Below are 25,516 nucleotides of genomic sequence, written 5' to 3' on the forward strand. Positions count from 1 at the left end.
GATACTGTCATATAGTGTCATATAGTGCCCAGATAGTGGTATACATTGTCCATATATATAGTTTTCATACAGTGCCAAGCAGATAGTGTCATACCGTGCCCAGACAGATAGCATCATACAGTGCCCAGATAGTGTCATACAGTGCCCAAATAGATAGTGTCATACAGTGCCCAGGGAGATAGTTTTGATACAGTGCCCATATAGATAGTATCATGCAGTATCCAGATATTTAGTGTCATACAGTGCCCATATATATAGTGTCATACAGTGTCCAGATAGCATCATGCAGTTTCCAGATAGATAGTGTCATACAGTGCCCAGAAAGATAGCGTCATATAATGCCCAGATAGTGTCATACAGTGCCCAGATAATATCATACAGTGCTCAGATAGTGTCATACAGTGCCAAGAAAGAGAGTTTTATACAGTGCTTAGATAGATAGTGTCATACAGTGCCCAGACGGGTAGTGTTATACAGTGCCCAGATAGTCATATGGTACCCAAATACATAGCGTCATACAGTGCCCAAATACATAGCGTCATACAGTGCCCAAATAGTGTCATACAGTGCCCAGAAAGAGAGTGTTATACAGTGCTCAGATAGATACTGTCATACAATGCCCAGATAGTGTCATACAGTGCCCAGATGGATAGTGTCATACAGTGCCCAGATAGATAGTGTCATACAGTGCCCAGATGGATAGTGTCATACAGTGCCCAGATAGTCATACGGTGCCCAGATAGTGTTATACAGTGCCCAAATACATAGTGTCACACAGTGCCCAGATAGTGTCATACAGTGCCCAAATAATATCATACAGTGCTCAGATAATATCATACAGTGCTCAGATAGTGTCATACAGTGCCCAGATAATATCATACAGTGCTCAGATAGTGTCATACAGTGCTGATAGTGTCATACAGTGCTGATGGTGTCATACAGTGCCCAGATAGTCATACGGTACCCAAATACATAGTGTCATACAGTGCCCAAATACATAGCGTCATACAGTGCCCAAATAGTGTCATACAGTGCCCAAAAAGAAAGTTTTATACAGTGCTCAGATAGATACTGTCATACAATGCCCAGATAGTGTCATACAATGCCCAGATAGTGTCATACAGTGCCCAGATGGATAGTGTCATACAGTGCCCAGATGGATAGTGTCATACAGTGCCAAGAAAGAGAGTTTTATACAGTGCTTAGATAGATAGCGTCATACAGTGCCCAAATACATAGCGTCATACAGTGCCCAAATAGTGTCATACAGTGCCCAGAAAGAGAGTGTTATACAGTGCTCAGATAGATACTGTCATACAATGCCCAGATAGTGTCATACAGTGCCCAGATGGATAGTGTCATACAGTGCCCAGATAGATAGTGTCATACAGTGCCCAGATAGTCATACGGTGCCCAGATAGTGTTATACAGTGCCCAAATACATAGTGTCACACAGTGCCCAGATAGTGTCATACAGTGCCCAGATAATATCATACAGTGCTCAGATAATATCATACAGTGCTCAGATAGTGTCATACAGTGCCCAGATAATATCATACAGTGCTCAGATAGTGTCATACAGTGCCAAGAAAGAGAGTTTTATACAGTGCTTAGATAGATAGTGTCATACAGTGCCCAGACGGATAGTGTTATACAGTGCCCAGATAGTCATACGGTACCCAAATACATAGCGTCATACAGTGCCCAAATACATAGCGTAATACAGTGCCCAAATAGTGTCATACAGTGCCCAGAAAGAGAGTGTTATACAGTGCTGATAGTGTCATACAATGCCCAGATAGTGTCATACAGTGCCCAGATGGATAGTGTCATACAGTGCCCAGATGGATAGTGTCATACAGTGCCCAGATAGTCATACGGTGCCCAGATAGTGTTATGCAGTGCCCAAATACATAGTGTCATACAGTGCCCAGATAGTGTCATACAGTGACCAGAAAGAGAGTGTTATACAGTGCCCAGATAGATGCTGTCCCTTTCTGGGCACTGTATGACATTATCTGGGCACTGTATGACTATATATTTGGGCACTTTATGACACCATCTTTCTGGGCACTGTATGACACTATCTGGGCACTGTATGACGCTATCTTTCTGGGCACTGTATGACACTGTATATCTGGGCACGTATGACAGTTTATATCTGGGCACTGTATGACAGTTTATATCTGGGCACTGTATAACACCCATCTTTCTGGGCACTGTATGACACTATCTATCTTTGCAGTGTCCAGAGAGATAGTGTCATACAGTGCCCAGATAGATAGTGTCATACAGTGCCCAGATAGTGTCATACAGTGCCCAGATAGTGTCATACAGTGCCCAGATATATAGTGTCATACAGTGCCCAGATAGTGTCATACAGTGGCCAGATATATAGTGTCATATAGTGTCCAGGTAAATAGTGTCATACAGTGCCCAGATAGTGTCATACAGTGCCCAGATAGTGTCATACAGTGCCCAGATATATAGTGTCATACAGTGCCCAGATATATAGTGTCATACAGTGCCCAGATATATAGTGTCATGTAGTGTCCCGGTAGATAGTGTCATACAGTCTCTCCTCTCCAATCTGTCCTGTGTTGATTGGATGACTGCATAATAGTTTGCACTGAGCATGTAGCTCCACCTTATCCTAGTCTGGCAGACTGCATTCTATCAGGGTTTACGGTAATCGTGCCCATCAGGTATTGCATTTTTTGGGGATCTTTCAGTAAAATTTCTGTAGTATCATACGGTGCTCAGATAGTGTCAGACAGTGTCCAGATATACAGTGTCATACAGTGTCGAGATAGTTTCATACAGTGCCAATGGTGTCATACAGTGCTCAGATAGTGTCATACAGTGCTGATAGTTTCATACAGTGCTCAGATAGCTTCATACAGTGCCCAGATAGTGTTATACAGTGCTGATAGTGTCATACAGTGCTGATGGTGTCATACAGTGCCCAGATAGTGTTATACAGTGCTGATAGTGTCATACAGTGCTGATGGTGTCATACAGTGCTCAGATAGTGTCATACAGTGCTGATAGTTTCATACAGTGCTCAGATAGCTTCATACAGTGCCCAGATAGTGTTATACAGTGCTGATAGTGTCATACAGTGCTGATGGTGTCATACAGTGCTCAGATAGTGTCATACAGTGCTGATAGTTTCATACAGTGCTCAGATAGCTTCATACAGTGCCCAGATAGTGTTATACAGTGCTGATAGTGTCATACAGTGCTGATGGTGTCATACAGTGCCCAGATAGTGTCATACAGTGCTGATAGTGTCATACAGTGCTGATGGTGTCATACAGTGCCCAGATAGTGTTATACAGTGCTGATAGTGTCATACGTGCTGATGGTGTCATACAGTGCCCAGATAGTGTCATACGGTGCTGATAGTGTCATACAGTGCCCAGATAGTGTCATACAGTGCTGATAGTGTCATACAGTGCCCAGATAGTGTCATACAGTGCTGATAGTGTCATACAGTGCTGATGGTGTCATACAGTGCCCAGATAGTGTCATACAGTGCTGATAGTGTCAAACAGTGCCCAGATAGTGTCGTACAGTGCCTAGATATATAGTGTCGTACAGTGCCCAGATATATAGTGTCATACACTGCTAAAATAGATAGTGTCATACAGTGCCCAGATAGTGTCATACAGTGCCCAGATAGTGTCATACAATGCCCAGATAGATAGTGTCATATAGTGCCCAGAAAGCGTCATACAGTGCCCAGATGGATAGTGTCATACAATGCCCAGATAGATAGTGTCATACAGTGCCCAGATGGATAGTGTCATACAATGCCCAGATAGATAGTGTCATACAGTGCCCAGATAGATAGTGTCATACAGTGCGCAGAGAGTGTCATACAGTGCCCAGATGGATAGTGTCATACAGTGCCTAGATAGATAGTGTCATACAGTGCCCAATCAGATAGTGTCATACAGTGCCCAGTAAGTGTTATACAGTGTCCAGATAGATACTGTCATACAGTGCCCAGATAGTGTTATACAGTGTACAGATAGATAGTGTCATACAGTACCCAGAAAGATAGTGTTATACAGTGCCCAGATAGATACTGTCATACAGTGCCTAGAAAGATAGTGTCATATACTGCCCAGATAGTGTCATACAGTGTCCAGATAGATAGTGTCATACAGTGCTGATAGTGTCATACAGTGCCCAGAGAGTGTCATACAGTGCCTAGATAGTGTCATACAGTGCCCAGAAAGAGGGTGCCAAGATAGTTAGTTTCATATACTGCCCCAATAGATACTGTCATACAGAGCCCGCCCAGAAAGATAGTGTCATATAGTGCCCAGTAAATGTGTCATACAGTGCCCAGATAGATAGTGTCATACAGTGCCCAGAGAGTGTCATACAGTGCCCAGATGGATAGTGTCATACAGTGCCTAGATGGATAGTGTCATACAGTGCCCAGATAGTCATACGGTGCCCAGATAGTGTTATACAGTGCCCAAATACATAGTGTCATACAGTGACCAGAAAGAGAGTGTTATACAGTGCCCAGATAGATACTGTCCCTTTCTGGGCACTGTATGACACTATCTGGGCACTGTATGAAAGTATATATCTGGGCACTGTATGACACTATTTATCTGGCGACTGTATGACACTATCCATCTGGGCACTGTATGACAGTATATATCTGGGCACTGTATGACACTATCTGGGCACTGTATGAAAGTATATATCTGGGCACTGTATGACACTATCTATCTGGCGACTGTATGACAGTATATATCTGGGCACTGTATGACACTATCTGGGCACTGTATGACACTATCTGGGCACTGTATGACACCCATCTTTCTGGGCCTGTATGACACAATCTATCTGGGCACAATATTACACTATCTGGGCACTATATGACACTATCAGGGCATTCTATTACACTATCAGTCTGGGCACTGTATCACTATCTGGGAACTGTATGAAAACTATATATCTGGGCACTTTTTGACACTATTTATCTGGCGACTGTATGACAGTATCTATCTGGGCACTGTATGACACTATCAGTGTCATGCAGTGGCAAGGTAGTGTCATACAGTGCCCAGATAGTGTCATAGAATGCCCAGATGGATACTGTCATATAGTGTCATATAGTGCCCAGATAGTGGTATACATTGTCCATATATATAGTTTTCATACAGTGCCAAGCAGATAGTGTCATACCGTGCCCAGACAGATAGCATCATACAGTGCCCAGATAGTGTCATACAGTGCCCAAATAGATAGTGTCATACAGTGCCCAGGGAGATAGTTTTGATACAGTGCCCATATAGATAGTATCATGCAGTATCCAGATATTTAGTGTCATACAGTGCCCATATATATAGTGTCATACAGTGTCCAGATAGCATCATGCAGTTTCCAGATAGATAGTGTCATACAGTGCCCAGAAAGATAGCGTCATATAATGCCCAGATAGTGTCATACAGTGCCCAGATAATATCATACAGTGCTCAGATAGTGTCATACAGTGCCAAGAAAGAGAGTTTTATACAGTGCTTAGATAGATAGTGTCATACAGTGCCCAGACGGGTAGTGTTATACAGTGCCCAGATAGTCATATGGTACCCAAATACATAGCGTCATACAGTGCCCAAATACATAGCGTCATACAGTGCCCAAATAGTGTCATACAGTGCCCAGAAAGAGAGTGTTATACAGTGCTCAGATAGATACTGTCATACAATGCCCAGATAGTGTCATACAGTGCCCAGATGGATAGTGTCATACAGTGCCCAGATAGATAGTGTCATACAGTGCCCAGATGGATAGTGTCATACAGTGCCCAGATAGTCATACGGTGCCCAGATAGTGTTATACAGTGCCCAAATACATAGTGTCACACAGTGCCCAGATAGTGTCATACAGTGCCCAAATAATATCATACAGTGCTCAGATAATATCATACAGTGCTCAGATAGTGTCATACAGTGCCCAGATAATATCATACAGTGCTCAGATAGTGTCATACAGTGCTGATGGTGTCATACAGTGCTGATGGTGTCATACAGTGCCCAGATAGTCATACGGTACCCAAATACATAGTGTCATACAGTGCCCAAATACATAGCGTCATACAGTGCCCAAATAGTGTCATACAGTGCCCAAAAAGAAAGTTTTATACAGTGCTCAGATAGATACTGTCATACAATGCCCAGATAGTGTCATACAATGCCCAGATAGTGTCATACAGTGCCCAGATGGATAGTGTCATACAGTGCCCAGATGGATAGTGTCATACAGTGCCAAGAAAGAGAGTTTTATACAGTGCTTAGATAGATAGCGTCATACAGTGCCCAAATACATAGCGTCATACAGTGCCCAAATAGTGTCATACAGTGCCCAGAAAGAGAGTGTTATACAGTGCTCAGATAGATACTGTCATACAATGCCCAGATAGTGTCATACAGTGCCCAGATGGATAGTGTCATACAGTGCCCAGATAGATAGTGTCATACAGTGCCCAGATAGTCATACGGTGCCCAGATAGTGTTATACAGTGCCCAAATACATAGTGTCACACAGTGCCCAGATAGTGTCATACAGTGCCCAGATAATATCATACAGTGCTCAGATAATATCATACAGTGCTCAGATAGTGTCATACAGTGCCCAGATAATATCATACAGTGCTCAGATAGTGTCATACAGTGCCAAGAAAGAGAGTTTTATACAGTGCTTAGATAGATAGTGTCATACAGTGCCCAGACGGATAGTGTTATACAGTGCCCAGATAGTCATACGGTACCCAAATACATAGCGTCATACAGTGCCCAAATACATAGCGTAATACAGTGCCCAAATAGTGTCATACAGTGCCCAGAAAGAGAGTGTTATACAGTGCTGATAGTGTCATACAATGCCCAGATAGTGTCATACAGTGCCCAGATGGATAGTGTCATACAGTGCCCAGATGGATAGTGTCATACAGTGCCCAGATAGTCATACGGTGCCCAGATAGTGTTATGCAGTGCCCAAATACATAGTGTCATACAGTGCCCAGATAGTGTCATACAGTGACCAGAAAGAGAGTGTTATACAGTGCCCAGATAGATGCTGTCCCTTTCTGGGCACTGTATGACATTATCTGGGCACTGTATGACTATATATTTGGGCACTTTATGACACCATCTTTCTGGGCACTGTATGACACTATCTGGGCACTGTATGACGCTATCTTTCTGGGCACTGTATGACACTGTATATCTGGGCACGTATGACAGTTTATATCTGGGCACTGTATGACAGTTTATATCTGGGCACTGTATAACACCCATCTTTCTGGGCACTGTATGACACTATCTATCTTTGCAGTGTCCAGAGAGATAGTGTCATACAGTGCCCAGATAGATAGTGTCATACAGTGCCCAGATAGTGTCATACAGTGCCCAGATAGTGTCATACAGTGCCCAGATATATAGTGTCATACAGTGCCCAGATAGTGTCATACAGTGGCCAGATATATAGTGTCATATAGTGTCCAGGTAAATAGTGTCATACAGTGCCCAGATAGTGTCATACAGTGCCCAGATATATAGTGTCATACAGTGCCCAGATAGTGTCATACAGTGCCCAGATATATAGTGTCATACAGTGCCCAGATATATAGTGTCATACAGTGCCCAGATATATAGTGTCATGTAGTGTCCCGGTAGATAGTGTCATACAGTCTCTCCTCTCCAATCTGTCCTGTGTTGATTGGATGACTGCATAATAGTTTGCACTGAGCATGTAGCTCCACCTTATCCTAGTCTGGCAGACTGCATTCTATCAGGGTTTACGGTAATCGTGCCCATCAGGTATTGCATTTTTTGGGGATCTTTCAGTAAAATTTCTGTAGTATCATACGGTGCTCAGATAGTGTCAGACAGTGTCCAGATATACAGTGTCATACAGTGTCGAGATAGTTTCATACAGTGCCAATGGTGTCATACAGTGCTCAGATAGTGTCATACAGTGCTGATAGTTTCATACAGTGCTCAGATAGCTTCATACAGTGCCCAGATAGTGTCATACAGTGCTGATAGTGTCATACAGTGCTGATGGTGTCATACAGTGCCCAGATAGTGTTATACAGTGCTGATAGTGTCATACAGTGCTGATGGTGTCATACAGTGCTCAGATAGTGTCATACAGTGCTGATAGTTTCATACAGTGCTCAGATAGCTTCATACAGTGCCCAGATAGTGTTATACAGTGCTGATAGTGTCATACAGTGCTGATGGTGTCATACAGTGCCCAGATAGTGTCATACAGTGCTGATAGTGTCATACAGTGCTGATGGTGTCATACAGTGCCCAGATAGTGTTATACAGTGCTGATAGTGTCATACGTGCTGATGGTGTCATACAGTGCCCAGATAGTGTCATACGGTGCTGATAGTGTCATACAGTGCCCAGATAGTGTCATACAGTGCTGATAGTGTCATACAGTGCCCAGATAGTGTCATACAGTGCTGATAGTGTCATACAGTGCTGATGGTGTCATACAGTGCCCAGATAGTGTCATACAGTGCTGATAGTGTCAAACAGTGCCCAGATAGTGTCGTACAGTGCCTAGATATATAGTGTCGTACAGTGCCCAGATATATAGTGTCATACACTGCTAAAATAGATAGTGTCATACAGTGCCCAGATAGATAGTGTCATACAGTGCTGATAGTGTCATATAGTGCCCAGATAGATAGTGTCATACAGTGCCCAGATAGTGTCATACAGTGCCCAGATAGATACTGTCATACAGTGCTGATAGTGTCATACAATGCCCAGATAGATACTGTCATACAGTGCCCAGATAGATAGTGTCATACAGTGCCCAGATATATAGTGTCATACAGTGCCCAGATAGTCATACGGTGCCCAGATAGTGTTATACAGTGCCCAAATACATAGTGTCACACAGTGCCCAGATAGTGTCATACAGTGCCCAGATAGATAGTGTCATACAGTGCCCAGATATATAGTGTCATACAGTGCTGATAGTGTCATACAGTGCCCAGATAGATAGTGTCATACAGTGCTGACAGTGTCATATAGTGCCCAGATAGTGTCATACAGTGCTGATAGTGTCACACAGTGCCCAGATAGTTAGTGTCACACAGTGCCCAGATAGTGTCACACAGTGCCCAGAAAGATAGTGTCATACAATGCCCAGATAGTGTCATACAGTGCTAATATAGATATTGTCATACAGTGCCCAGATAGTTAGTGTCATACAGTGCCCAGATAGTGTCATATAGTGCCCAGATATTTAGTGTCATACAGTGCCCAGATAGATAGTGTCATACAGTGCTGATAGTGTCATACAGTGCCCAGATAGATAGTGTCATACAGTGCTGATAGTGTCATATAGTGCCCAGATAGTGTCATACAGTGCTGACAGTGTCATATAGTGCCCAGATAGTGTCATACAGTGCTGATAGTGTCACACAGTGCCCAGATAGTTAGTGTCACACAGTGCCCAGATAGTGTCACACAGTGCCCAGAAAGATAGTGTCATACAATGCCCAGATATTGTCATACAGTGCTAATATAGATATTGTCATACAGTGCCCAGATAGTTAGTGTCATACAGTGCCCAGATAGTGTCATATAGTGCCCAGATATTTAGTGTCATACAATGCCCAGATATATAGTGTTATATAGTGCTAAAATAGATATTGTCATACAGTGCCCAGATAGTGTCACACAGTGCCCGGATAGTGTCATACAGTGCCCAGATACTGTCATACAGTGCCCAGATAGATAGTGTCACACAGTGCCCAGATAGTGTCACACAGTGCCCGGATAAAATATGAGTGAAATCTACGTCACTGGTAGAAAGCACTCCAGAATTGTAGAGCAGAACCATCTTTCAGACTAGAACCCTCATTGCGCACGACGCGCTGCCGGTTGGGACCAAGTCCGCTGCTGCTTCCTTTGTTGAATAACGTCTTGTAAGAACAGAGGGTGATGGCGGCTTTTTAACTTCACAATTAAAATTCACACTTGCTGTAATTACTGATCTCGTGTTTTAGAAGGAAGGAGCTGGCATCTAAGATTCCACTTCTTACAGCACTTTCCTTCTGAGAGCTTTCCTCTGTCTTTCCAGCTCTTTAGATCATTCTGAATGTCTGATTGATTGAATTAGAATACTTTTGATTTGTATCAAGATTCTCCGACTTTCTTCGTTTCAGTTTAGGAAAAGGTAGAGCAAATCTGCCAAGTGTTTCCATGCAAACCCCCACCGCACAGCCCCCGTTATACCATACAAGGGGTGTTCCGTCAAGTACTGCCATGCCTGGGAGAGAAACCCTGGCCCTCGTCCAGATTCATCATCCTGGTAACAAATCTTCGAAGGAGCCAAAGTAATTTCCCTTTCTAATAACATAAAACAAAATTCTAGGAAGTTTCTACAAGATGGCATTTAACTCCTGAGAGCAAAACATATCTCTTCCGACTCGGTGCTTTAGCTCATATATGGTGGTTTTCCAGATTGTCTGCTGCCATTGGAAAAGGGTGGAGAATGTATTAATTCCAGGCAAAAATTAAATATTCTATTAACCACTTTGCCTGCCCTACTTCAAAGGGTTGTACAAAGATATAAGGTTATCCCCTATCCTCGTACTCGGCAATTTCCGGCACAATCATTTAAATGAATGGGGTAGAGTCTTCAACTCTACTCTTGTGGGAACGAACTGTGTCATGGCGCGCCAATCATCTACTATCACTGTGCACCACTCATCTTCGGTTGCAGCACGCTACTCTCCTTCAGCTGCTTTCGCATCTAGGGTCCTCGCTCACGGCAGATTCCATGTTAACTTCTCAATTAGGTCTTCCGTCTCTATCTGAAGAGCGCGCCTACTCAGCATGCCCTTTTCTAATTTGTCTCCCACCAATTATCTTCTAGGTCCGGCTATAGCCTGTTCCTTCAGCTATCTGGCTTTAGCCTATTTTCTGATAACCCTGACTTCTCCATCCTTACCCTTGGCTAGATTTACTAGACCTCACTCCCTGCTCATTGCCTGCCTTGACCCAGACCGTCTATATTGTATCTGAACCTTGACCTGTTCCTGACTATCGGGCTGAAGTTCATGGTACCAGCCCTGATCTTTGGCTTGTCCTACGGTTATGTCTGTGTATTCATCCTCCTGTAACACGCCTTGCTGTAGTGAAGCACCAACCTTCTCTTCAGTGAGACTAGTTCTGTGAGTGATGGCTTGGAGTCCCCACAGCAAAGACCAGATCCCACCTGAAGGGGTAAAGGGTAAATCCATGGGGACCCCAGTTGCTGTTTTCAGATCTAGCCCCAAGGCAAACAGTCTGCTCGATAAAAGTTGGGGCCTCAATTCTCGTGACTGATGGGAGTCCCAGTGGGTGGACCACCGCCGATCACAAAGTTATAACCTATCCTATTAACAGGGGATCATTTTACATCTTGGTACAACCCTTTTAATGCCAACATTTAGAAAATTAGATGTTCTCTGTTGCTAAGTGGAAAATTGCAATTAGTTGGACACGTTCTAACATCCCATATTCAAGAACCATGGCTAAAATCCAAAAAACTCAAAGTTTCGAAAAAGGATGAGTATTATGAGGATAAACTTGGCAAATGTGAAGCCCTTTGACCCGCAGTCACTTTACCTGCAGACCTTATGATTCTTCTCTTCTATCTCCCTTTTCTTAGTTCTATTCTTGATGGGGATTATATTCTACTTTTCCAATTCCAGCTCTCTCCCAGTTAATTTATAATTTTTTAGAGAATCCTCTAATGTTTAACACTTTGTGTTTTGTTGCTTTAGTGCAAGAGCCCGTTAGCATCTGTGTGCCATGATGCGCTGCCTTGCTACTGTGGGGCAGCGGTTGGGTGCCGTCATCCTCCACACACTGCACATCCTGTCTTTTCCACCACTGGTTCCCTGTTGCGTGCCTGTAGGGTTCCCATGTGCTCCTGCCCCCTTTCTTAAAGGGCCAGTGGACGCCCCTCTTATATTTCCATGGAGGATGCCTAAACAATTGGTCTCATTAGCCATTATGACCAAGTCCCTGTAGTGTTCACCTCGGTTCTGACTTCCTGCTTGTGTACCCGTTTGTCTGAATTCGGTGCTCCCTGACCTTGGGTCTGTAAACTGGACTTCGTTATTGCTCACTGCCTACCCTGATCTTCTGCTTGGGCCTCATTATTGCACCTGTGCTACCTGCTCCGACCATGGCCAGTCCTCTGGGTACGCACCCGTTCACACCATCGGGTACCACAGCATCAGTAGCCACTAGAGGCCTAACTTGAAGCTCCTGGGCCCCAATGCAAAACCTGTAACCGGGCCCCCAACTACAATACTTTATTCATACTACTAGGCTCCCTTAAAGATAGGCCTTATGGGCCCCCTAAGGCTCCTGGGCCCGGGTGCAATTGCATCCCCTATAGCCATATTGCCAGTACTATCTCCAAAGTAACAGCTTGGGAACCACAAAGCAAAGACCATACCCCGCTTGAAGACGTCAAGGGTGTTAATCAAGGCTCCCCAAGGGAAGCCTCTTCAGATAGCCCTAAATCAAACCGGTGCGTAGAAAGGCGGATCCACAGCTGTCTATCTGGCACTGTGACTTCACTACTTTCTAGGAACCGCTGATACTAGAAATAGCTTAATCCTCGCTGGACAATGTTTGATGTCTTGCATGTGACCTAGTTCTTTTTTCCCTTGCATCCCTCCTTCCCCTTATCGTACTTTCTGTCTTCACTATCCCATTTCCCTTTGCTTATTATCCTACATTATTGATGGCATTGGCTCCGTCTCATCTGTTTGCCTCCCAAGTTGTGGGATTTTTTCTTCTTCTGAAAACTCAACAAAAGTTTGAATTAAAATAAACTTCTTCTGCACTTCTAGTTCTGGTGGAGGCACACAGCTCATACTAGTTCTGGTGGAGGCACGCAGCTCATACTAGTTCTGGTGGAGGCACACAGCTCATACTAGTTCTGGTGGAGGCACGCAGCTCATACTAGTTCTGGTGGAGGCACGCAGCTCATACTAGTTCTGGTGGAGGCACGCAGCTCATACTAGTTCTGGTGGAGGCACGCAGCTCATACTAGTTCTGGTGGAGGCACGCAGCTCATACTAGTTCTGGTAGAGGCACGCAGCTCATACTAGTTCTGGTGGAGGCACGCAGCTCATACTAGTTCTGGTGGAGGCACGCAGCTCATACTAGTTCTGGTGGAGGCACGCAGCTCATACTAGTTCTGGTGGAGGCACGCAGCTCATACTAGTTCTGGTGGAGGCACGCAGCTCATACTAGTTCTGGTGGAGGCACGCAGCTCATACTAGTTCTGGTGGAGGCACGCAGCTCATACTAGTTCTGGTGGAGGCACGCAGCTCATACTAGTTCTGGTGGAGGCACGCAGCTCATACTAGTTCTGGTGGAGGCACGCAGCTCATACTAGTTCTGGTGGAGGCACGCAGCTCATACTAGTTCTGGTGGAGGCACGCAGCTCCTACTAGTTCTGGTGGAGGCACGCAGCTCATACTAGTTCTGGTGGAGGCACGCAGCTCATACTAGTTCTGGTGGAGGCACGCAGCTCCTACTAGTTCTGGTGGAGGCACGCAGCTCCTACTAGTTCTGGTGGAGGCACGCAGCTCCTACTAGTTCTGGTGGAGGCACGCAGCTCCTACTAGTTCTGGTGAAGGCACGCAGCTCCTACTAGTTCTGGTGGAGGCACGCAGCTCCTACTAGTTCTGGTGGAGGCACGCAGCTCCTACTAGTTCTGGTGGAGGCACGCAGCTCCTACTAGTTCTGGTGGAGGCACGCAGCTCCTACTAGTTCTGGTGGAGGCACGCAGCTCCTACTAGTTCTGGTGGAGGCACGCAGCTCCTACTAGTTCTGGTGGAGGCACGCAGCTCCTACTAGTTCTGGTGGAGGCACGCAGCTCATACTAGTTCTGGTGGAGGCACGCAGCTCCTACTAGTTCTGGTGGAGGCACGCAGCTCCTACTAGTTCTGGTGGAGGCACGCAGCTCCTACTAGTTCTGGTGGAGGCACGCAGCTCCTACTAGTTCTGGTGGAGGCACGCAGCTCCTACTAGTTCTGGTGGAGGCACGCAGCTCCTACTAGTTCTGGTGGAGGCACGCAGCTCCTACTAGTTCTGGTGGAGGCACGCAGCTCCTACTAGTTCTGGTGGAGGCACGCAGCTCCTACTAGTTCTGGTGGAGGCACGCAGCTCCTACTAGTTCTGGTGGAGGCACGCAGCTCCTACTAGTTCTGGTGGAGGCACGCAGCTCCTACTAGTTCTGGTGGAGGCACGCAGCTCCTACTAGTTCTGGTGGAGGCACGCAGCTCCTACTAGTTCTGGTGGAGGCACGCAGCTCCTACTAGTTCTGGTGGAGGCACGCAGCTCCTACTAGTTCTGGTGGAGGCACGCAGCTCCTACTAGTTCTGGTGGAGGCACGCAGCTCCTACTAGTTCCGGTGGAGGCACGCAGCTCCTACTAGTTCCGGTGGAGGCACGCAGCTCCTACTAGTTCTGGTGGTGGCACGCAGCTCCTACTAGTTCCGGTGGAGGCACGCAGCTTCTACTAGTTCTGGTGGAGGCACGCAGCTCATACTAGTTCTGGTGGAGGCACGCAGCTCATACTAGTTCTGGTGGAGGCACGCAGCTCATACTAGTTCTGGTAGAGGCACGCAGCTCATACTAGTTCTGGTGGAGGCACGCAGCTCATACTAGTTCTGGTGGAGGCACACAGCTCATACTAGTTCTGGTGGAGGCACACAGCTCATACTAGTTCTGGTGGAGGCACACAGCTCATTCTAGTTCTGGTGGACGCACACTGCTCACATCATAGGCTGGACAACGCAGTGTTACACGTGGAACCTTATTGGATGTCATTGTACCAACAGTCTTCTATCAGCTTGTGCCGACTGTACTGTATATGCACACACAAAGCGTATTTGCAGTCCTGAGATCTTGGCTCCGAGGAGCATCAGCCTACTGTATAGATTTCAGAACGTAATTAGTGTAGGACTCATTAATATAAGTACAAAGGTTTAGAAAGTACAGAACCCTTCGAATTAAAACTGCAATTCATCAACACAAATTGCATTTCTAATAATTGAACAGCGTGCTTTGTCATGAGCCGGCCCAACTTACAATTCATCGCTGCAGTCAATTTATATCATATACTACTAGAGTATCCTATCATCTTTCATATGCAGTAGACTCTTGCAGTTGGAGGTTGATAAATAAACAGTATTTTGGGTATTAGAGGGCAAGTAAAGGTAAGAATAAAGCCTTGTGTTGTGCAGAGTGCAGCAGTATGCAGTCCTTAGCTCTCACTCACAACCTGAAGGTTGTGAGTTCAATCTCCACTTGGTTCAGGTAGCCGGCTCAAGATTGACTCATCCTTCCGAGGTCAGTAAAATAAGTACCCAGCTTGCTGGGGGGTAAAAGATGGCTGGGGAAAGGTAATGCAAACCACCCCGCAAAAAGGGTCTACCAAGAAAGGGTCGGTCACGACTCGGTGCATGCACCGTAAGAATGACATAGTGCCATAACCAACAATCTATACACATTAACACTGATATTTTCCATTCATACCAAACATGAATTTCTTCGTCAGTCTTCATTGCCTTTTCAGTTATTTTTCAGTTGTAGGCCTTCATTTAAAACGTTGTCCCAAATTATTACCTTCACATAACATTTTTTCCTGTTCCACCATCGTAGTGATGTAAAAATTTCTCCTTGCGGCTTGTCTCAATATTTGACAGTTTGACCTTTTCTCAGATTCAGCATTTATGCCTGGCTCTTATTTTTCATGCCTTGAGTAGTATTTGTTGCTTTGGTTAAAAAGCCGAGTTTCAGATTAATTTACATTGTTTGTGCAAAATATTTGCTCTTATTAACTTTTTTGGCTATTATTGAGTGATCATGGCCGGCTGTAGCTACATGTAACCTGTAGCTTGGGGGAGGGGGGCACACGGAAATCGGCTTGGGGCGGTTCACCTGGCCAGATAATCTTCCTCCATGTGGCTCTATCATTTGTAGCTACTTTAATCATCTTCCACCTGGCTCTGTCTCTTCACCTCTGATGTTCTGAGGCATCATTCTCAGCCCATCGCCGCCCCACAACATAATCACTTAGTTCTGCTACTGTATTTAGTTTATGAACTTGATTCTGGGACTGAATTTATGTTATGAGCTGGATTCTGATGTTGTATCTATGTACTGAGGTTGGTTTTGGTGCTGTACATATTTTATAAGCTTGGTTCTGGTACTGTATTTATGTGCTGAGGATGATGCCTGCTGTATTTATGTATTGAGGTTTGTCCTGGTGCTGTATTTATGTTATGAGCTTGGTTCTGGTACTGTATTTATGTGCTGAGGATGGTGCCTGCTGTATTTATGTATTGAGGTTTCTCCTGGTGCTGTATTTATGTTATGAGCTTGGTTCTTGCGCTGTATTTATGCGCTGAGGTTGGTCCATGCTGTATTTCTGTTATGAGTTTGGTTCTAGTATAATATTTATTCACTGAGCAGAATACTAGCAAACGGCCTTTCTGTTGAATATAAAAAAATTTTTCCTAAAAAAATAATTCTAACTAGTGTGGAAGGCGAGGCCTGGCAAGTCAGACAAGGTCACTATTGCTAAGGCCACTTTTGTTCTTACAAAAGAAGTTTGGCAGCCTGAAGTTGGTGGGATACCCTCATTACTTCAAATGATCGCCATTGAATTTTTTCATATCTTCCATAGATATGAGACAGAGCCGTAGACATGCACTACCACCTATTCAATCACCGGCTACCGTGTTGTTTGTTTTTTTTTGCGCACCTACGTGGGCAAAAAAAGCGATCCACGCATTATCAAAATGCACGTGACAGTAGCTTCGTGCACATTGCTTTCAATGAAAGCAATGAGATTCAGGCAACCCCCGCAGTGATTTTCGGGGAAGGGCTTGAAATATAAGCCCTTCCCTGAAAATCATTCCTAGGTGTATAAAAAAAACCCCAAAACAAAACATTACCCACCTAGCAGCGCTGTCCGGGCTCTGACGCGTCTTCTCTCTTGCATGCCTGCATTGATCTAAAGCACTTTCTTCTGGCTGGGGATTTAAAAATCCCCGCCTCTTGAAAGTGCTGGTCTGATTGGCTGAGCGGTCAACCAATTGAATGACTCTTATTGTCTAAACACTGTGACCAATCACAAGCAACGCTCAGCTGTCATTGACGACATGCAAGAGAGAAGACGCGCCGGAGCTTGGGCAGTGTTGCTAGATGAGTAATGTTTTTTGTTTCTTTTTTTTCTACACCTAGGGATGATTTTCAGGCAAGGGTGTACATTTCAAGCCCTTCCACAAAAACCACTGCGGGGGTTGCCTGCATCCCATTGCTTTTAATCAGGCAGCTGCAACGCCGGCCCCACTGAAAGCAATGGGAGAACATCCTGATCCTCTGCCACAGCTGTGGCAGGGAATTCTTTAACTCCCGCGGGGAGTCCGATCATCACAGAACACTGTGACAGTGCTGTTACAGTGTTCAGTGATGAGGGCACTCCCCGTGGGGACTCAAAACATGCAGCATAGATCTTACCGGGGCACGCATGTCTTATCTTTTGCAGGTGCAAAGATTTTGCGCCTGTAAAAAACGGACGTGAACACATCATAGGGAACCAATGGTTCTATCAGGCACGTTCGCTCTTTATTGCGCACATAGGTGCACGCCCAAAATTGCTCATCTGATTTCGCCTTTAGGTGGAAAAAGGGTCAGGGGAACCCCATCATGGAGATAGATGAGGCTCCAGAGGTGAAAGCCGCATGTGTCAGACATTCATGGCATAATCTTTGTTTAAGATTAGAAGTTCCAGTTCCACCTACAAACATAGTGCCGCACCATGCCGTCGTTGCTCACATCACTCACCTGCTGCTGGGGCCGCAGTTGGGCTGCATTATCGTCAACACTCTGCATGCCATGTCTTTTCCTCGGCCCAGCCCCTGTGTCAGCTCATTGGGCTCCCATTCGCTTCTGTTCCGGAATTTAAACAGCTAGTGCACGCTCCCTATCAATATCCCCCTCCAATCCCCTTTTACCCCAGGCTACATTGGGCATCCACACCCAAGGGTGGATGGCTAAGCAATTGCTTCCTATCTTTGCGACAAAGCTCTAGTAAAGGCCCTTGTAGACAGATTTATCGTTCAACGAGTGAGTGATGTCAGATTTCCCTCGTAAGGTTCCACATCAAGCCTCACCAAGAGACAATTTGACAAAAGTTTAAGAAGGAACATTTTATAAAAAACATCCAGAATGAGGAATATACTGATCACAACTTTAAATCTCTATATAGGGTTATTACAAATGATCTTCTCGATTTGAAGCACTCCTAACTCCCATGTAATGACTCTCAGTTACGTAGATTTGGCATCAGTGGAAATGGAAACTGAAAACATTTTGTTGCTCAACATCAAAAATGTTTTCCCCATCAGAGGTGATCAGTGTGGCCCCCTTTGTCACTCGACACACATCGAGCCGGTAGTCAAGTTTCTTCCATACACATTGTAGTGTATCACGACTGACTGATATAATGGCTTCTGGGATGCCGAAGATCATGGTGGGCAGTAAGGGTGGCATGTAGACTTTAACACTCTACCAGAGGAAAAAAATCACAAGGCGTAAGGTCCGGGGAACGTGGAGGCCAAGGTAGACATTCACTACTGTCACCACCTGCACGACCAATCCATCTGTTTGGTGGTCACTTCTGGCTTCACTGTGAAAATGAAGAGCGGGGAAAGGGGTGCCATCCTGTTGGAAGATGAACCCTGGGATGTCCTGTTCCAGCTGCAACAGAAGCCATATCTGTAGCATCCAAGTAAGAAATCATTGTTTCCTCATGGAACAAGAAGGGGCCGGATACTTTCCTACAGGCTAAAACACATTCACCATGGTGGAGTCGTGCATGACATTAAGTTTATTAACTGCGTCTGAATGTTTCAAATCAGGAAGATCATTTGTAATAACCCTGTATTTGCCCGAGCCGTCAGTGGGACCCTCATTTTTAGATAACCTTGGTAAATAAGTATTGAGTAGTTATTATAGGATGGGTATCCAGGTGTGTTAATTTTTGAGGATAATACCCTCAGCAGGGGCCAGAATGATGGAGAGGTTCAGTTTATCAACCACTGTGTTGACCAGATAAATACCCTTATATTCGGGTCAATGAACATGCACAAATATTCGTTCACCTGATTATTGGTCCATGTAAACAGGGCATCAACCAGCCAACAAAAGAGCAAACAGTTGGCAGCACATCTCCTTGTGTGAACGGATGATGTGCTGCCGTCAGAGCTGAAAGTGTATGGGGAACGGTTGACTGTTCATCCCCATAATGTCTGAACCAGTGTTCCTTCCGAGCTGGACTTATCCTACCTGGCCTACACAGGCACAGATATAATGTCCCAACAGGATATACACACAGTATACTAATGCGGATAACACAAATATATATATATATATATATATATATATTATATATACAAAACCAAAAATGGGGAAGAAAGGAAATCTGACCCTAACATACTGATGGAAGACAGCCATGCCTCTACGCAGGGTGATAACCCTGATGAGGACAGCCCAAAATCATGAGCTGGGTTGACCCTGACTTTCCCTTGATGGTAACAAAGAATTTGGCAAAGGTTAGATGGATTAAAAATGTATAAAACACAGTTGCACAAGGAAAATATATATATAATCTCACATCAGATAGAGTAATCACTAGGCAGACTATTTGGATAAATATACAGGTCAGGATCAGGAACCGCCGACTGAACCAGAAACCACTCCAGGCACAGGGTGTTCAGGCAAGAATCATACAGGAGTCAGATAGGAGTCAACCAGAATACAGACAGGAGTCAAACAGGTTTTCAATGTAGAGTTCAGACAACAAGTCAGACCACATCAACCGATGCAGGAGTATAACTGGCGTCCTTTGAGAGGAGGGGTCAGAATAAATATATATGCACAGACAAATGGTGATTTTCTGACTGGGCAGTCCCACCTTACAGCCATGTAACCAAATACATATTTCATTAGCAGCCACTTGTGTAGTACAGTCATCCACTACAACATCTTCCATGCTCTGTGCTCCTCCCCTCCTTGTTTAGAGCATTACATGACAATGCGCAGTTCATACACCCGACCAAAACAGATAATACAGCCTTTAGCGGTGTCAAGTCCTCCACAGTTAGGCAATATTAAATCAACCCTTCGGTTTCGAGACAAACTCCTATGCCTGGGCAGTAAGGGAGGCAGTTGTATATTACCTGCAATTGTACTTCTCTGCCATCCCTCCAATCTACTGGTTTCGGGACCTATTTTTGGCTGTCCAAGATGGCTGCAAGAATTTTATAGCCACCTTATATATACACAGTGCACTGCCCTCTGATTGGCCAGTGTTGATCAAGTGAGCAGCTCTGACCAATCAAAATAGGTATAGTGCATTGGTAGTCTAACACTAGCAATGTCCTATGGGGATTAAGTAGTTTGAAGATTGTGTTGGCCACCTTGGATGGCCAAAAAACGAACCCAGAACCTGCACATCATGTGGTCGGCAGAGAAGAACTGCAGGTAATATCCCCCCCCCCCCCCCCTCCCATCCTCCTTGGGTTCCAGAATAGAATTTTGTCCTGAAACCCAAGGCTTTCTTCAAGGCACCGTGTTCGAATGCTAAGAGTTGACATCAAAGACCATCGAAAACTTTATACTGTTGGAGACTTAAAAGTTATTGATTACATACGTTTGCCCCCAAGTCAATGTATCTCCAATCCACAGGAAACGGTTTGAATTGCTTCCATTTTGGGTCATTTTCTACCATATTTTTACTTCTACAATCCGACTCGTAGTAATCTATTCTGATTGCCCATTCCTTCCTGCAATAGCCTGTAAGTACATAATGCGGATACATTTAGGGACACACTTTCAGTGAAGCGAGCGGTTTGGAATGAGTGCGGCTGTCATTTCGGCTTTCGCCCTGGTATATATATAGGCACGGTATGTTCCGTATAACTATAAAGATGATGGCACGCAGCACATTGTGTGACACATAAACAGAAGGGTGAACTTTGTAACGACGCCCACACATTGTGTAAAATAGAAAGCGTTCTGTATATATTCTGTATGGAGTCCTGCATGCTCATCTAGATGAAGAACAAGACTACTTTACTGTATATGTATTATAAGTCCCCGGGGCACAACTATTGTATATGGCTTATCCTGAGTCTGCACTGTCATTCTCTAAGGCCGCTTTCATAATAACGGCCAAAATCCGTCGGCCTATGAATTTATGTGCAGTTTAGCAGAGCTGCTGCAGGTCAGACACGGCATCCACATTACAGCTGCCTGAAATGATCCTATACTGATAGTAAAGCATCTATAAAGAACCTGTCAGCTCCTTTTTTTTCTCCTTAGACACGTACAATGGTGAGCTAGCATTTTTTACCCTTTCTTTTAACCCCTTCAGGACCAAACCTATTTTGGCCACAAGGACACAATGATTTTAAGGGGATTTTCATCTCCAGTTTCCCAAAGCAATAACTTTTTTTTCATTTTTCCATTGACATGGCCGTATGAGGGCTCGTTTTTTTTTGGAGGGCAGAGAGAAAAAATACATCGGTTCCGCCATTGTTTTTTCTTTTCTTTTTTTTTTTTTTACAGCGTTAAATACGCAACATACATGACATGATCATTTTTTTCTGCGGGTTGGTATGTAGAGATGATCGAACATGTTCGGCCCCGCCCCTTTCCGCCCAAACACCGAACTTTGCGAGTACTTCCGTGTTCGGGCGAAAAATGTTCGGCGGTCGCCGTGGCAGCGCGGGGGGGGGGGGGGGTGCGGCGGGGAGTGGGGGGGAGAGGGAGAGAGAGAGGGCTCCCCCCTGTTCCCCGCTGCTGCCGCCCGCGCTGCCACGGCGACCCCCGCCCCCCGGCGGCCCCCGAACATTTACGCCCGAACACTGAAGTGTTCGGGAAAGCCGGTGTCCGGGTGCGTAAGTGTCCGTAACGGACACGTTCGATCATCTCTATTGGTATGATAACGACAATACCAAAATTATATTTTTTTTAGGTTTTTCCACTTTGGCACAAAAAAAATTTGGCCTTCATCGCATGAATGGAATGCTATGGATATGTTTGGTTTACTTGATTATGGGGCGGTCATCTTGCCTGAGCTGCTGGTATAGTGACCTTCTGGTTCAAGAAAGACCAAGATGGCTACACTGCTTCTCTGACTACCTGACGTACACTGTGCGAAGATAGTCTAAGACATTATATGCTGCTCTAATTGGCCAGCAATGTTCATGTGAGCAGCACTGGCGAATCAAGCAAAGAACAGTATCTTAGAGTGCATATATGCCACAAATGCACAGTTTAGATCAGGTAGTTAGAGATGTGGTGCTGCCATCTTGGCTTGCACAGGAGAGTCATGGAATCCTAGAATGGTAGAGTTGGAAGGGACCTCCAGGGTAATCGGATCCAACCCCCTGCTCAGTGCAGGACCATGCAGTCATCCCAGACAGATGTCTGTCCAGCCTTTGTTTGAAAACTTATATTGAAGGAGAACTCCCCACCTCCTGTGGGAACCTGTTCCACTCATTGATCCCCCTCACTGTCTAATATCTAATTTGTGTCTCCTCCCTTTCAGTTCAATTGCTTCTAGTTTTTATTTGTGCAAATGGGAATAGGGCTGATCCCTCTGCATCGTGATGGCCCTTAATACCGCTATTAAGTCTCCTCTCGGCCTTCTTTTTTGCAAGCTAAACATTCCCAGATCCTTTAACCCTTTCCTCATAGGACATGATTTGCAGACCGCTCACCATCCCGGTAGCTGCAGTTTCCAGTCCTTCCGTGATTCTTCTGACTGGGACTTAGATTACCATATTGTCCTATGAGTCCGGTTCAATACAACAGTGGGAGGTCCTGATACTGCAGCTTAAATATACACGCTAAAATGCTCCCGTGTTCGGTCTTATCATTGCAGTCCAGAAAGAGAAGGGATTTAACGGAACTGTCAAGAAATTTACTCTTTATTAAAAGTCTATCGTGTTTTACTGGCAGGAACAATTAATATTTCCCCATCGTAAACACTGTGGGGCTTATATATTATTGGAAATTCAAAAAATGTTTAGACCCTTTACAACTTTTTTTTTGCTGTGTCCAACAAAGGGACATTAGTTTGTAAAAAAAAAAAAGGGGTGGGGGGGATGTCCTAAACTGCCCCAAAAATTGTGCCAATTTTTGGGGCAGTTTAGGACATCCCCCCTTTTTTGGCACAATGTTTGACATAAAGGAAGTCATCTTAAAGGTGATCTAAACTTTGGCTAGACAGTCTTCAAATTCGGCAGATTTATCCTGCAGCAAAAAAAAAGAAAAAGAGAGTGAGTGACCTACTAGATGCTGGTGGGTTTCTGCCCAGCTGGAGGTTCAGAGTGTGGAGAGTACAGAGGGGGCCCTATTATTATTGGGGTCACAACTATGGGTATTATTACTACTGGGGGCACTATTACTTTTCTGGTCACAACTGGGGGCACTATTACTATTGGGGTCAATACTGTGGGCACTATTACTATTGGGACAACTACTGGGGGCACAACTACTATTAGGACTACTATTAGTATGAGGTCCACTACTAGGGACACTATTACTATTGGGGCCACTATTAGTATCAGGGCCACTGCTGAGAGCACTATTACTGTTGGGAGAAAGTTACTATTTGTGTAACTAATAGTGACAGTACTGCTATTGGGGCCACTATTTGTATTAGGGCCACTGCTGGGGGCACTATTACTATAGGGGCCACTGAGGAGGCGTTTACTATTGGGTTCACTACTGGGGACACTATTACTATTGGGACCACTATTAGTATTAGAGCCACTACAGGGGCCATTATTACTATTGGGATCACTATGGCCACTGCTAGAGGCACTATTATCATTAGGGCGACTCCAGCGGGATGGGGGGGGGGGTTAATTATGCATTTACCATATTCGAGCCACTGCTGTGGTCACTACTACTATTAGGGTCACTATTAGTATTAGGGCCACTACTAGGGACATTATACTATTGGGAGCACTACTCGTATTAGTGCCACTGTTGGGGGCACTATTATTATTGGGGCCAATGAGGGGACAATTATTATTGAAGACACTACTAGGGACATTATTACTTTTGGGACAAATATTATTAGGGCCACTGCAGGCGGCACTATTACCATTGGGGCCACTGATGGTGGGCAGTTAGTATTGGGGAAACTACTAGGTGACATTATTACTGTTGGGGCCACAATTGGGGGCACTATTTCTATTGGAGCCACTACTAAGTGCGCTATTACTATTATGACCACTACTGGGGGTACTAATACTATTGGGGCCACTGAGGGGAGCACAATTACTAGTTGCGGCTACTAGAATAACGGAGGTAAAAACATACGATGTTCTAGTCCACTCCCTCTAAATACACCCCATTTACCTTGGATGGGATTTTGGGGGAACAAGGATGGCAACCCTATATACAATGTAGCAAATATTCAACGCATTACGACAATCTAACTGCAGTGATCCGGTTATCACGATGCCGACAATTGCTCCATATTCCATACATTGTACGCTACATTTGAGAAGACATATGTCTCGCATTGTGAGGCCGGAGAACGTGACTTGGCTTCTGTTCACCAGCGTCTGCAAGAAGTGCACAATGTGCAGTAATCCTGTGTGTGTTGGGTGCCCTCATCAAGCATTTATTAGAGGAAATATAGCAAATAAACGTCCCCTTTGGATTAGCCGAGTCAGGCAGAAAGTCTCAAAATGTCAAGAATCCAACCCGTTACCATGGAAACAATCTCCACAGAGAGATAAATGAGCTACGCTTACACCAAGCAATAAGCGACTTGCACATTAGAGTCTCGACATGCATGTGTACCTCGCTCAATGTGTCCTTCCTCATCCTCTATCATAGACGTTCCCCCCGGTTACCGAACTCGCTGGGCTTCTCATCATGTATTCCAGCGTGCGGCTAGGGGAAAAATCCGCGGACGCTAAATTATAGGCTTTTGTCAAGTTTGCAAACTTAAGCAGGACGAATGCAACATGCTGCGCAGCACTATGGGGGCAGCGGCTTCACAAATGACATAGGGGGGCTGCCAAAGAGCCGATGTATGGCATGTAATGGGGAAAACAGACCACTAGCTCAGGGGGTCAGCCTCATCTTCACCGAGGGTCACATCAGCATGGTGGATGCCTTCAAAGGACCGATTATAAGGGTCATTCACACGGACGTATTAGTGCGCTGTATGAGGGCGGCTTCCCACGTGCGAGATACGGAGAATATAGAATCCATTGATTTCAACGGGTTCATTCTGACTTCCGAAAAAAAAAAACAACTCAGCATGCTCTATTTTAGTGCGCATTGGCACACCAAAGGCCCGATAGGAGTCTATGGGGGTGCAAACATGCACCCGATACTTAC

At 45.0% G+C, this 25,516-nt stretch overlaps 1 protein-coding gene across 1 annotated transcript in view; it reads left to right on the top strand.

Moving 5' to 3' along the window:
* Positions 1-25,516, top strand: part of LOC136588666 (acid-sensing ion channel 2-like) — a 785,500-nt gene that overhangs the window by 183,135 nt on the left and 576,849 nt on the right. The gene's annotated exons all lie outside the window — the stretch shown is intronic.

Source organism: Eleutherodactylus coqui, chromosome 13 (assembly GCF_035609145.1).
Source record: "Eleutherodactylus coqui strain aEleCoq1 chromosome 13, aEleCoq1.hap1, whole genome shotgun sequence".
In the NCBI taxonomy this organism is placed as follows: Eukaryota; Metazoa; Chordata; class Amphibia; order Anura; family Eleutherodactylidae; genus Eleutherodactylus; species Eleutherodactylus coqui.